The sequence below is a fragment of the Mercenaria mercenaria genome, chromosome 9 (genome assembly GCF_021730395.1).
Source record: "Mercenaria mercenaria strain notata chromosome 9, MADL_Memer_1, whole genome shotgun sequence".
NCBI lineage: Eukaryota > Metazoa > Mollusca > Bivalvia > Venerida > Veneridae > Mercenaria > Mercenaria mercenaria.
In genome coordinates this window covers 47,359,661-47,374,990 of record NC_069369.1, presented here as the reverse complement: position 1 = coordinate 47,374,990, position 15,330 = coordinate 47,359,661, and positions in this window count along the sequence as shown.

Below are 15,330 nucleotides of genomic sequence, written 5' to 3'. Positions count from 1 at the left end.
CGCACCTTACAATATTTGTGAAGAATTTGTGATTTACAAAATGGCGGTCGGTCTATATTAATTTGACAGTACAATAAGGCCTGTGTTTTGACGAAACATTAAGTCGTCCCGTCAGTCTAGTTCAGTAGTTGGACTGCAACATTTTCAGCTTTGGAGTCCCAGGACTGCAACTTGAAAGTGCTAGTGAGAACCCTGCATACTTTGCTAGAGAACCGTTCCAACTAATAAGTTTGCTGACTAAGGAGGCCCGGTTCCGGTTCTCTAGCAACAGCCAAAAAAATGTGAACTTGATCCTGATATTCAAATTAAACCCCAACTGCATATAAAGCCACTAGATGGTGCCGGGCAGGTTTATATAAATTATGCATGTTTCAACATCAGAGAGCCCTTTTTCAAATTTTAAATAAACCACTGAATAAAAAGTAATGAAAAATGCATTAAATACACATTGACATATTCTTTATCAAGTGGTGTTTTTATTTTTTAAAATAAAAAATGTTTCAATATAGTTTCAAAATTATTAAACCTATCTGCCAAAAATTGAATTTGCCGGAGGGAGCTAAAGAGGTCATGACCGTAGAGGAACAGAGGAATTAATACAATTCCCACGTGGTTAAATTTATCAACAAACCTGATCGATCAGAAGGCTTCAATGTAATAGAATTAACACCTAGCTAGAGAGCATTGCAAAACTTCTTCCAGTAAAGTAATTTTGAATTTTTAAACAATAGAATATCATAGTCATTTCTTCAGTTAATATTTTTATATGTCAACATAAAAAAGGTTTTAAAGAAATAGGGAACTACAAATTAAAGACCATCCCAGTGATAAATAAAATTTCAAATAGCTTTTCATTTTTATAGTCCTTATCACAGCCTCACTTGCAAATTGTGTGGATTGTTTTCTGCATCCCAGACTTAAGTTTATATTTCTACAGTTATTGCTAGGTTATCTCAATTAAAGGACCAGGCCAGCAATGACAGAAATTTTAGTTAAATGAATTTTGATTTTGATTTCATTGCTACAATTACATAAACCAGATACAAATCAGGAATGCTATCTTGACTCAATTTTTCATAGGAATGATACGATATGGTGCACAATAGGATAATTAAAATCGTTTTTACCATCCAAAATCATGCAAACTAGTTCAAATTTCTTCTTCAACTGACCATGTTTACATTTCTGTGAATCATTTTTTTAAAGTGAGCTATTTTAGCTAACAGACAGCCTAGATAGCGTGTGTTATTTGATAGGCCCTCTACAAAACTTACTGCCAGGGTAAAGTAAAATTTGGGGCTTTACCATGGTGCTACGAACTTTGCATGACATCATCATAGGCGCAGTTTGCTAGTGGCGGTTCGGACCAAGTTAGGTAAACAAATGGGTTATGCCATAACTTAAGGGCAGTTTAAATAAAGTTTAAACGTCCACTTACAGTAAGCAATGAAATCAGGCAAGTTTTTAACTTACAACAGTCTTAACAAGCAAGTTAGCACATGGTAATAGACATATCCGTGTATCCAAAATTTATATCCGGAATAGGTTAACTTTTTTTCTAAAGTCGTCGAATGTCCAGTTTAAACAATATTTTTGAAAAAATTATTATGTTGCAAAAGACAGTTTAACAGCAATTTTACAGTATCCTGACATAAGTGTACCCTGTCATTACCAATCTAGAAAACTAATTTCAAAGAAATCTTCATGAAAAATCGGAAATCTCATAAAGCAACTACAAACTACTTTCGATTCAAAAACTTGTAAAACGATCAAAATATTTTCCTATTTAAAATGATAGTGAACGTTTTTTAATAATTACATATAAATTCTGTTGTCTGGACGTAAGTTTCAGTTGTTTACGACTATATTACCGAAAACGAAAGTACACTTTGACAGGTGGCGCGAAATGATTTCAGACTGGTTTGCAAACTGTTTTAACACTAAGGTTCAATGATTTTAATGCTAGTGGAGCAGTCTAAAATATTATGGTCTGCCTCGGGCACGATTACAGCAAGTAATTTGCTAACTATGTCAATGCCCCCCGGCGTGTATCACTCGATAAAAAGGGGGCAATAAAGCAGTGTATTATAATCATTGAGGCAAAAAAGGGAAGTTTGGCTAAAAAAAGAAATGAATGGTTGTAAAACGGGCAGGGTGCCTGGTGGGGCAACAGGGCGGAACGAATTTCTGAACGGGCGATGCGCCCTGCTGTAAATAGCTAGCTGGAACACTGGGGCACGACCATCAGAATTTAAAAAAATAGTGTCAGTTAAGTTATGGTAGCCAGAACTATAGATAAATGAGTTATCCTCTGTCATAGATGTTCTTTGTTAAAAAATTTCAGCTCAGAGATGTTTATATGCTGTTACGGATCTCTGAGCCGAAACGAATCCCGTATTGAAACCTAACCAGAAGTCTGTCACGCTATATTTTCATCAAATGCAATGGACTCACCTTTTACTTTAAAATATTTCTAATCCATTTTTCTTTTGATCTGACATAAAACAGTCCATGCAAAACAATTTGAACACAAGTTATATACACAAGTTTCAAATGGGTAACCCTGTCTGCAATATTTTTTCCGCCATTGCAGTTGTGACCTGATTAGGGTACTCTTCATTTTGAAAACAAATAGGCATTATTTATTGACCTTTTCTGAGAATTTAAACCTTCTAATATATGTTTTTCATGAACTTTGTTGAAAATGGTTATATTTATAATTCAATAAAATTCAAAAATACACTAAAATTAAAATGTTGATCTTGATTTTCAAACATAAACTTTGCATGAAGTAATCAGTTTCTCATGAGAGTCTTTTCAAGATGTTGAGGTTCAACACAGGTTAGGTAGCCAAATGGCGTTACGCCATAACTTAATGGACACAACCATCAGAAAATAAAAATAGCGTCAGTTAAGTTATGGTAGTCAGAACTAAGTTGCTCTATGTTTACTCGTGATATATCATTTTTTGTGACTAATAACGATCATGCATCTTTGAACTTTGAAATTTCAGGATTCCATAAAGGAAGTGTCTAGCTGTCCAGTAAGCGGACTAGCAAATCCTCGTGGGATTTTCTAGACGTCCTGTAATTGATTTCTTAATGAGCAAGAGCTCGTAGAACACAAAATGCCCCCCTTGATGCATTCAGTAATTGCACAAGGAACAGAAATCATTTGGTCACTGTGCACTGGACGTTTGACATACTGACCTCAAATCAATAATTATGGGTCATATACCAGTCATAATTAAACTCTGTATCAAATGTGATCTTAGACCAAAGCATTCTCTAGTTATTTGGCAAAAAAAGTTCTACTGTTCTGGGTCAATGTGACCTTGACCTTTGACCTACTGTCCTCAAAATCAATAGGGGTCATCTGCTGGTCATGATCAACCTCCCCATTAAGTAAGGGTGTAACGATTATCGAATTTCACTGTATCATGATACATTAGTCTGGTGATACGCGTATCGTATCATAGGCCTGTTTCACAATACAGAAATGATATGTAGTGAACAGTAGAAAGATTGAATGAAAACTTTCAAACAATCAGTGTTAAAGATAGTAACTAAACAAATGTATCATTTATAATCCCGATATGTATCACATGTATTGTATTGTGAGACTGGCATATCGTTACACCTCTACTATTAAGTTTCGTGATCTTAGGCCCAATCCTTGGGTCACTGTGACCTTGAGCTTTGACCTACTGACCTCAAAATCAATAGGGGTCATCTGCTGGTCATGACCAACCTCACTATCAACTTTCATGATCCTAGGCCCAAGCGTTCTTGAGTAATCATCCGGAAACCGTTTAATTGTTCCAGGTCACTTGGACTTTGACCTACTGACCTCAAAATCAATAAGGGTCATCTGTCAGTCATGATCAACCTCCCTATCAACTTTCATGACCCTAGGTTCAAGCGTTCTCAAGTAATCATCCAGAAACTGTTTAACTGTTCCGGCTCACTGTGACCGTGACCTTTGACCTACTGACCTCAAAATCAATAGGGTCATCTGCTGGTCATGACTACCCTCCCTATCAACTTTCATGACCCTAGGCCTGACAGAAACGGATTGGTCTACGGTCAGACAGACCTACCGTCATCTGCAAAACAATATACCCCACCTTCTTCGAAGGGGGGCATATTAATAAGTAACACATACATGCCATATCTCCCGCCGGGAGCCTTTTTCTCCCATATTTTCAATATCTCCCGCTGGGACATGAAAACCTCCCGTAAAAAAAATGAATTCAGAAAAAAAGTTCTCTGTCGGAAAACCGTATCTTGGACCCAATGTAGACCTTTAGAAAATACTTGAAATTCAATATCGAGTAGCCCGGAAACACTCTTCAAACATAATTTTGATAGTTGTCTATAATCCCTAGCTTGTTTATCGAGAGATACATGCCTGAGTCATTAATTATCTTTCCTGTCACCATCTGTAAACAATTAACCATTTAATCTTACCCGTAGGCAATTGTAAACATGTGCATTCGAGATTTTAGACTGATTCAATAATATCAAAATCGCTGATCTGTAGTTTTCAAAACAATATGTAAACCAGTCTTAAAATTACGTCATTTTACCGCCACCTGCCAAAGTGTACTTTCGTTTTCGCTGACCACAATATTTATCGAGCCATCAGAAGATGAGACAGGTTAGTGCTAACACCAAGTTCATGCTTTTCAATTTAAATACTTGCACGACATGCAAACAAATCAACCATGATTTAACAAAAATTGGCGAGTTGATGTCAGACTACACAGAATTTCGGACAAACATGAATTCGGATAAGTGAAATAAATTACAATTCATACTGCCCAAAGAATTGACTGCCATTCCTTTGTGATATTGTCGTGTTGCAATAATTAACGGGAGAAGAATTTCCAGTTTAAATACATGTAGTTTTAATCTAAATATGAACAATCCAGCAATAGAATGACTTTCATTTTTGTTTTTTACAACTTCATTTCTGAAAAGAAATAACTGCCCTTAAAAGACTGTTTGGACATGATATGTCCGCAATCTTTTGAGAATTGTATGCTTAAACATGTCAAAAAGATCACTCTCCAGATGCAGAAGCATCAACACATAAAGCAGAAACAAAGTTCCTGGTTCAATCTTTCATGAAATTCTGAATTTCCTTGGATTAATTAAAGTGCTGTAAGTAATAATCATGCATTCTTTACACAACTGTTGGCTCCCCTCATCAATTAAATATAGAAAACCTGGTGATTTTTTCATGAAAACGGCTATTTAGCGCGTAAAAATGAGCGGATAAAAGTCTCCCTTATTTTTACCCAAATCTCCCTTAAAAAAAAGCCCTGTTGAGGCAAATCTCCCTTATTGACCATCTGAAAATATGGCATGTATGGTAACAATTTGATATAATTTTGCCTGTTATATCAATATTTATCTGCAAACAAAAGTATACCAAAGTATATTTTTAATCGTCTCGAATAGATTTCTACTTTTCAGCCGATAAAACGAAAGTTTGCCGTAATCAATAATGGCGAAACAAACTGGAGATGATTATGTTGTTGTCATCTTGTTACCAGCTAGGCGTCTGGTTGCTGGACTGCTAGACACTTCCTTCCATAAAATGATAAAACAGTTACCAAGGGGCTAGTTGCAATTTATTGGCCTTGTCTTGGACATACAGCTTTAGTCAAGCTCCGGGTCACATATTAAACTGGAATCCACCTAAAAACCGGAATACACCGGAATACACTTTCTATAACCGGAATACACCTGTATTTTTTTAATTAAAGGTATTTTTGAAGGATTTTTGATATAATTCAATCATATATATCATAAATAATCAACATACCAAAGGAAAATACAATACGTTCACGCAAAACGATTTTATAAGAGATTGAAATTCGGCGACCGCGCGGGAAATTACCATAACCGAAATACACCCGTATTTCTTCAACAAATGCTATTTTTGAAGTGGTTTATGACTGAATTCAAAAATATATATCATAAATAATTAATTTTCAAAATGAAATTAAAATACTTTTGCGCATTACGTTTTGTACATGATTGAAAATCGGCGAAGGCACTGGAAATTTGCGCGTTCGTAAATGAATTTCCATGCCTTAAAATTCTCTAATGTACACCCGTATTTCTTAAATAAATTGTATTTTTAGGGTTTATGATAGAATTCAATTATATCTAAAATATATAATTAATTTACAAAAGGAAATTAAAATGCGCATTACGTTTTATACGAGGTTGCAAATTTGTTGAGCGCACGGGAAATTTGCGCACTCGTGGATGAACCACAATCGCCATAATTTTGTTAGATTTTAACTAATTTCTTTCAAGTTTCGATTTTTTTGGTTCAAATTATTTCAAAATAGTCTTTTTATGCTATTTTTATAGAGCGATTGTCGCGCACCTTCGAACAGACCGGCGTTCGGAACTGGGCGTCTCCTATATCTCGAGACCGAGTGGGGGGTTTTTTAGATTATTTAGAGAATCTGTAAAAAAGCAGGCTTGTTGGTTTAACACTTATTTATTACATGTAATTCCAATGTCCAAAATATGAATGATGTTATAACAAGTATATACTATGTAATGATTCTGTTTAACAATTATTATAGTTGTACATATCAAATTAAACAATATTGGGGAATTTCGCTTGGCATGAGAGGTACATAATAAATATAAAAGTACAACCTAAAAATTATTCTACTAGAAAATAGTTGCCTTTAAGCAGTTGTTACATTTAACTGGAATTAGCCGGACAACAGTATTTATTCAAAACAAAACTAACTAAAATCTGCATTAGGAACCTGAGCTATTAAGTATTTAAAAATGAAAGTATTTAATTTCTAACTATTAAGCATTGAAAAAATATGTGCTCACTTAAAATCTTATAAATCACAAATTTAGAAATAACTAGAAATGAGCAGGAGCTATGACAATCTTATTTGAACAAATTCTTCATTAATATTTACAAGCAATTCTCAAAATTACATACAATAAAATTAACTTTAATTTTATGCAACTTAGCAAATACAGTAAGAGTCAAAATTATTTATTATTTAAGAACTTTAAATATTTCACATATAAGATATACTTTAATAAAGAAAATAAGTAAAATCACATACTTGAAAAAAAGCAGGCTTGTTGGTTTAACACTTATTTATTACATGTAATTCCAATGTCCAAAATATGAATGATGTCTGGACACTGGACCCTTTGCATTATATAAGTCATTTCCAAACAAGCTGGAAGAGCTTAACTAAGGTGTCAAATTGATTTCCTTTTACAAATACATTTTTAGATGATAAGTTGTCAACTTAAGCTGATGTTAAAACAGATTTTAAGACTTGCAAAGGATGTTGAACAATAAGTGCTAAAAACAAGCCATAAGGCATTTACTTAAGTCAGCTTGGGTTGATTTAGAATTTTGAGAAATTCCTGCTATAGAAAAATATTAGAATTATTACAGAATCCCTGAATACTGAAAATAAATTAAAGATGTCCATTTAAAAACATTATATTCAAAATCTTCATTTTAAGACAAGAATTTTGATACCAAATATGTGTATGTTATTGAAAAAAAAATAAAAAAGGAAGATTTTTAAGACTAATGATCCTTATATAACATTACATGATATTATGCAAAAATGCATAAGAAAAAGAAGGATCATAATAGTTCCCCTGAAGTCTCTTAACTTTGGACCCCAAAGTTGCAAACAAAAAGAAGGGTCATAAGTTTTCTAAGAGAATTATTAAACCTGTCCTTGGCAGCAGTCACCTTGACAGACAGTCAAAGGACAGATGGTCAAATTCCATCAGAATTTTATCGTGGTGATTTTTTTTTGATTTTTTGTTTTCTATTTGTACAGATATTTATATACAAATCAAAAATATTGCATGAAAAGATACAACAAAATTGGACAGACATACATACTATATACAAATACAATACAATATGTACATGAGCTCAAAGGGAAAAAATCATGTCATGACAATATTAAGTGCACATAAGCTAAAAATGCAAAATAATTTGCAATAAAAACAAGTACATGTACAATCAAAATACAATTATGACCTAGTATGGTCATGGTGCATCACTGTGATAGTGGGTGCACAAAAATGAGTAGAGTTTGGAGGAACAATTTGAATCTTCTGGTAGGGATCTATTCTTGATTCAAGGAAATTGCAGACAAGTAGCCATTATGTTCAGTATGAAGATTGATATAGAATGGTTTCTTTAGTATCTTTCCCAATTTGTATTTCTGCCAAAGATTTAAATTAATTGTAGTTGGCACACTGTACACCTTTTCAGTAATATCATTGTCAATAGTAAAGTTTTCCCAATTCAGTTTAAGTTTAGGAAACAAACAAGATCCTGTAATATTCAAGTCAGTAACAGTTTCAGGAATATTCATTGTAGAAAGTGAAGGACACAAAGGAAGCTTCATTACAGGAATAAATATGCAACGGTCCAAACTAGTTACTTCTAGCAGAAGCACTGGTGCCCTTATAAATTTTACAAGCTTAAACATCAGTATGATTAGCAATATAGTATTCAGTAGAAGGAAGAAAAAGTTTGCATGCTCCCAAGACAAAGTTATATTGATATCAAAGTAGCTAGGGCTCTCTGGCTCAGGCTTGCGTGTGTAAATAAATGAAGGTAGAGTGGATGGAATAGCTTTAACAGACTGGCTTCTGTGTAGTAGAATCAATGCTGCAGAAAAAGTCCTTATCTTTCTGAACATCCAAATTAACAACACAGTTGTAACTATAGTGAATCCTAGGGCTATTAGAGTTTGAAAAATAATTTCAGCATTTTTAGCAATTTCTATGTCATGATTACAAGTTTTACAATTTGGCACAGTAGCATTTAGTGGAGTCAAAAATGTATAATTAGCAAAAATAGAATCCAGTTGGGAAAGAACATTGTTTGTTAATCTGGCAAGTTTCCTTCTTTCTGTGGCATGTCCCTATGCAGGGAATTTAAGGAAATTGAGGTAAGCTGATCTCATACGTATGCACCAATACTCTCTAGAAAGTGAGAATTTTGCTTCACATTGGGAAACAACACCATAGTTTAGCCGTGGGAGGATGTTGGAGGAGACACACTGAGGTAAAACAACCATGAGGCACAATGCATAGAAAGTGGCACTCAACAAGGACCCATCTGAAAACATAAAAAAAAGACTAATAGTGAGGAATGGGGTGAGACGAGGAATCTCTAGCACTATTAAACAAGAAATAAAATTTCTTAGCTCACTAATAGGAAAAATAATTTTGAATTTTGATGCGCAGTTCGAAAAACCTAACCGGCCAAGCTAGGAGTTTTGTTGACAGGTTACTTGAGAGCTAGTGCCAAAAGTACAACTACCGGTATGCTTATTACTCCTCTGGCTTCTTATTTCTCCAATAAGTCATTTTGTGTTTCCTTTTTCGCTTGCGACCAGAATATGTGTGTTTCTCAAAATATTCTTTCAGGTAACTTGGATCAATTAGACATTCCCTAATCCATTCTGAATTCCTACGACCAGCTACAAAACACCTTAACCATCTTTCACCCTTGTACCTACAAACTTCTACTATTTTATCAGGCTTTAAAAGAGGAGATTCATTGCCTGAATTTTCAACAATCTGAGGACCTATGTTAGAATCAGAGTTCACTCTTTGGTTCACAACAGATTGGTTTCCAGCTTGAGGACCATTGGTCTCAACAGATTTTGACATCAGTTCAGTCTGAGGACCATTTGTCTCAACAGGCTGGGATTTTGCATCAGACTGTGCATGCGGATTACCAATAGATTGTTCAACTGAACTTGTTTTGGTATCTGACTTATTGCCTGACTGAGGATCATTCCTGGACAAATTTACATCAGTATTGTCTTGGTTAACAATATCTGAATCCAAGTTTTCTTGGTAATGCTTAATTCTCTGGGCATTTACATGACCTTTTAAAATCTTGTTTGTTCTGCAGTTCCTAAGTTTGTAAGTGAATTTGGAACCAGCAGACACAATAATGTAAGGCCCATCCATTTGTGGGAAAGCTTTGAGGAAAGACCTGGTTTTGTTGCATTGCACCTTAACAGAACCTTGTCATTAACCTTGAAGTCTGGGGCCTTTGCCTTTGTGTCAAACCTTTCCTTAGCCTTTTCTTTTGCTAGCTCCATGTTTTGTTTAGCTACATCTTTAGCTATCATGAGGTGGCTCAAAAGGTCCTCAAGATACTGTTTAGCTTGAGTAGGCATTGTTTGTTTTGGAAGTAACCCAACATCAACTGGCAGGGTCATTTCTTTTCCAAAAACTAAATGATATGGAGAATAACCTGATGACTCAGTGGCAGGGGTTGACCTGAATGCCATCATAATGCTGGGGAGGAGATTTGACCAATTCATTTGATTTTCATCTACATAAGCCGTGAGTACTTTAGCAAGTGTGCTATTAGCACGCTCTACTGTGGAATTTGACTGGGGATGGTAGGAGCTAGTGTGATACCGTTTAATTTGAAACAACTCACACAAGGCACTTACCAGCTTAGACATGAAGTTTTTGCCACGATCAGAGACCAGAGATTGAGGTGCTCCATACCTACAGATATATTCATTATACAAAACCGAGGCAATTTCTTTAGCATTTTGAGTGACCAATGGGAAAGCCTCGGGCCATTTTGAAAAACTATCAATAATAAGAAGTATGTATTGGTGACCCTGTTTTGTTTTTGGCAAAGGTCCTAGAATGTCAATGTGGACCCTACTCATAGTGTCTTCAACTGGCAAGGGGTGTAGCGGTGGAGGTTTTTGACGCCTATCTGTTTTTGAGCGTTGGCAGGAGTCACAAGAACTTACATAATTTTTAACTTCCTGGTACATGCTTGGGAACCAGTACTTTTGCCTAAGTTTCATGTAAGTTCGCGTTATACCAAAATGACCACCCCCTGACAAACAATCATGATAGTAAAACAACAATTCTTTCCTTTTGCACTGAGGAATAGCAAGTTGGAAAATGTAATGCTCAGCAAGGTCAACTTTGCCTTTGAATTTTGGCTGATAAAAGTGATAAAGCAGCCCATCTTTCATTACAAATTGATCTTCTGCTCTAAGACACATTCTTTGTTTCTTTTCATCAGTTGGCATCACTCTAGTCTCCAAATATTCAATTAAAAAGTCCAAATCAGGGCATTTTCTTTGGAGAGCAGACATTTCTGAGTCACAAATTGTATCAACCTTATCAATGACATTGATATCAACAGTATTTCCATATTCTAAGACTGTCTCAGTATAGCAAACATCATTAACATTTGAATTATTCTCAGGGTGTATCAATTCATCACTATGACAAGGTACATATGGATACAGCAACTGAAGAAATGGACTAAGCCAAACAACAAATTTCAGAAACATGGTGTACCATCTTGAAATGTCAAAATAATGCTTGAAAGAAACACTGGATGTATGTTTAAAAGATGATGTAGCATTAACACATTTAACAGACTTTTCTTGTTCAATATTAAGTATCTGAATTTGATCATTATCAGATTCGTCAGAAGAGCTGTTCTGATCAGGTGAGTTACCTTCGGTAACAATATGATCTATGTCATTGTTCTCAACATCAGTTACAGATTGTCTTGATTGAGAGAGTTTGGCAAGGTTAGTCACATTGTCATCAGACTGATCGGAGTAGGGAATCCTAGATATTGCATCTGCATTTGCATTTTGCTTACCGGGCCTATGTATAATTTCATAATTATAACCTTCAAGAAACATACACCATCTTCCAAGTCTACCCCTAGGATCTTTCAGGCCATGTAAATAAGACAATGCTTTATGGTCACTAAACACTGTAAATTTCCTATGAGACAAATAATGCCGGTAAGCCTTAATGCCTTCAATTACACCTAAACATTCCTGATCAAAGACAGACCATTTTCTTTCATCTTTCGATAAAGCCCTACCACCATACGCGACAACATGCTCTTTACCCTGTTCATCTTTTTGCCCTAAGATATAAGAAATGGCAGTGCCAGATGCATCCGTGGACAGAAAGAAGTCTTTGTTCATGTCCGGAAAGCAAAGAATTGGAGCTGAAGTTAACGCATCTTTCAGTCTTTGGAAAGCCGTTTGGCATTCATCAGTCCAATCACCCCTTTTGAATTTCCCCTTTTTGTTCCCTTTTAATAAATTATTTAGCGGAGCTGCAATTTTGGCAAAGCCATTAACAAAGCGTCTATAAAAATTGCACAAACCGAGAAAACTTTTTAATTCAGTTTGTGATTTGGGAACTGGGAATTTTCTTACTTTATCAGTTTTTGCAGGATCTACAGAAATCCCATCTTTTGACAAAATATGCCCCAGAAACATCACTTTTTCAACTCCAAAACAACATTTGTCTGGTTTCAGTGTCAAATTTGCTTCTCTTAATTTTGCAAAAACTTGCTCTAAGTGTTTAAGATGTTCATCAAAATTTTTGCTGAATATCAACAAGTCATCAATGTAACAAAGTACAAATTTCCAGTGCAGACCCCTGAGAACTTGAGACATAAGCATTTGGAACGACATAGGCGCGTTTTTTAATCCGAAAGGCATCCGATTAAAAACGTACACACCCTCATGCGTGATAAAGGCTGATTTATGCTTTGTTTCAGGGTCTAATTCCATCTGAAAGTATGCAGAATTTAGATCTAGTGTCGAAAAAATTGTAGCTGACGATTCTCCTAGACAGTCAAAAACATCCTCTAATCGAGGGAGAGGGTGTGAAATTGATTTAGTAATTTTATTTAAATTTCTATAGTCTATAGCGAACCTGTATGTGTTATTTTTCTTTTTGACAAGCACAACCGGGCTGTTCCAAACAGAATCAGATGGACTGATTATACCCTGATCAAGCATATCCTTTACCTGTCTCTCAATTTCGGCCTTTTGAGTCGGACCTTGTCTATAGTAGTTCATGTGAACTGGTTTAGCACCTGGTTCAGTCTCAATCCTATGAGTAAAAACATTTGTCCTACCGATAGTTTTTAATGAATTTGAGAAAACATCAGAATTTAGCTTCAAAAATTGCGCAAGTTTTGAACACTGCTCAGATGTCAAATTGGAGTTGGAGATATTGAATTCTATGTCATTAGTTTCTTCAGTTTTAGCACTGTCAGATTCAGAAATAAGTTCTATATTAGCACTTTTGTCATTTTCAGAGTTGTCTGTATTAACGTTTGTTTTGGCATCATTTGGCTTAGCACCACTTTCATCAAAAGTAAACACTTGGTCCTTCTCAATTCTACTAACTGAAGCAACCGTGAAATTTATAGGCAGATATATATCATCGTCAGTTGGATTTATAACTCTTACAACAGCACTAAAGTTCTTTGATTTAGAGTGTTTTGATCGCCTAGCTTTTACCAAACATCTTGCAGCTCTGATACTTTTATCAGTGGGAACCGGTTCTAACAGAACTATCTCATTTTTGAATGTCCTTGAAATTGACACAGGGAGTTGAGCTTCTCCCCGGGCAGGGATGCAAAAAGGATGAGTAGTTTTAGCACAACCAGACTGGACTGTCATTCTAGCACAAGTCAAACCTTCTTGAAGGAACAGTCTTCCATGACCTAAGTCAACAAAGCACTTTTTGTCAAAGAGAAAATCAATACCTATGATAAGTTTATGTTTGAAGCCATCTAATACATGAAATTTGTATGGAAAACATGCACCACCTACTACTAAGGGTATTTCAATTTGACCTAGCACAGAAACCTTATTGCCACTAATACCTTCAACATTTGTCAACATACAAGACTCAACAGCACTAATATTTAAGCCACATTTTTCAAGAAAATCTTTTGAAATGCAAGATATTTTAGCACCAGTGTCAATCAAAGCATTTGTTTTCTCATTTAAAATTTTGGCTTGCACAGTGTTTTTGTTAAGAGGGGCAATTACAAGAACATCTGCAGTCTTTCCATCATTAAGTGAGTTATTGGAGGGTTTTTCTTCATTATTGCACTTATGAAAATTTGAAGCTTGTTCAGCTTTTGATTTAAAATCTTTGGGAGATGATTTTTCATCGTTTGACAAAGTATTTTCATTAGAATGCTTCCCTTTGTGCCCATTCACAGACGGCTGCCTATGAATAGGCGCGATTTCCTATTTATTTTCAGAATTTGGAACCCCAGAAGGAAACAGCTGATACAAATTTTCCCATTTCTTACAAGAATTAGTTTCATGGCCACTTGTTCTGCAAAGTTTACAATAAGTATTTTGTTCCCCACTAGAAGATTGAAAATTATTCCTACCTTGTCCTCTATTGAAATTGTTGCGGCGATTGTTCTGTCTCCTGTGCCACGGCTGCTGATGACGAGGCTGGAACTGTTGCTGTTGCTGCTGTGGTAGTTGCTGTTGGACGGGTTGTTGTGGTAGGGATTGGTAGTGTTGCTGCGACACTGGCTGTTGTGGTAGCGGTTGGTAGTGTTGCTGCTGCTGTTGCTCCTGATAATTTTGTGTGTTTTTATCTAGTAGCAAATGAGTCATCATGTCATACAATTGATTAAGTTTAGAGTCCATTACAGAATCAGTTACGGCTGCAACCTCAACTGTATCAACAGATTGTTCAGCGCGAATAGCTGCTTTTCTTGAGGCGTCAAGTGAAGAAAGTTCTTGTGGTTTCACAATTTTTCTTATAACACTAGTTAGTCCATCAATGAAAGTTGCGATAAGCCACTGCTCTGGCATGCCACGGTCATTTGTTATTTCTAGAAATCTTGTGTAATAGTCACTAACACTTTCATTGGCACGCTGCCTAATAGAACCTAACCCAAAACCGGCATCACTTCCATCAAATCTTGCAAGGAATTGAGTTAGCACTGTGTCTTTATCACTGCGTACATCTCTAGGCAAAGAGTTCAACCAAGCCAATGCCTGGCCAGTTAAATAGAATGTGAATGTAGATTTCACCTTTTCCTCTGTGTAATTATATAAGTTTGTACAAATGTCTGTATACCTTTGAAACCATGCATCAGCTTTTTCTCCAGGCTGCCCCGAAAATGATTGAATCTTGACCTGTGGTCCAGAGGTTGCCATGATAAGGTTGACAGCTGGATCTTCAGAGGCTGACGCGGGTGGATGCTCCTCAGTGGTTGTGGGTGCTGGAGCTGGTGCGGTAACAGGAGATACAGGCACAAATTCTTCGACGGATGCGTTTAAGTCAGAAGATGATGCTGCTGGAGCAGTGCTGTCTTCCTGTTCCTCGATGTTTAACTCAAGCAGAGGAGTTGTAGATATTTGTGTTATCAAGCCGCTTGCTCTTGTTCTTGGACGGCCCAGGCCCCTTGAAGTCAGGCGCTTCAGTGATGCGA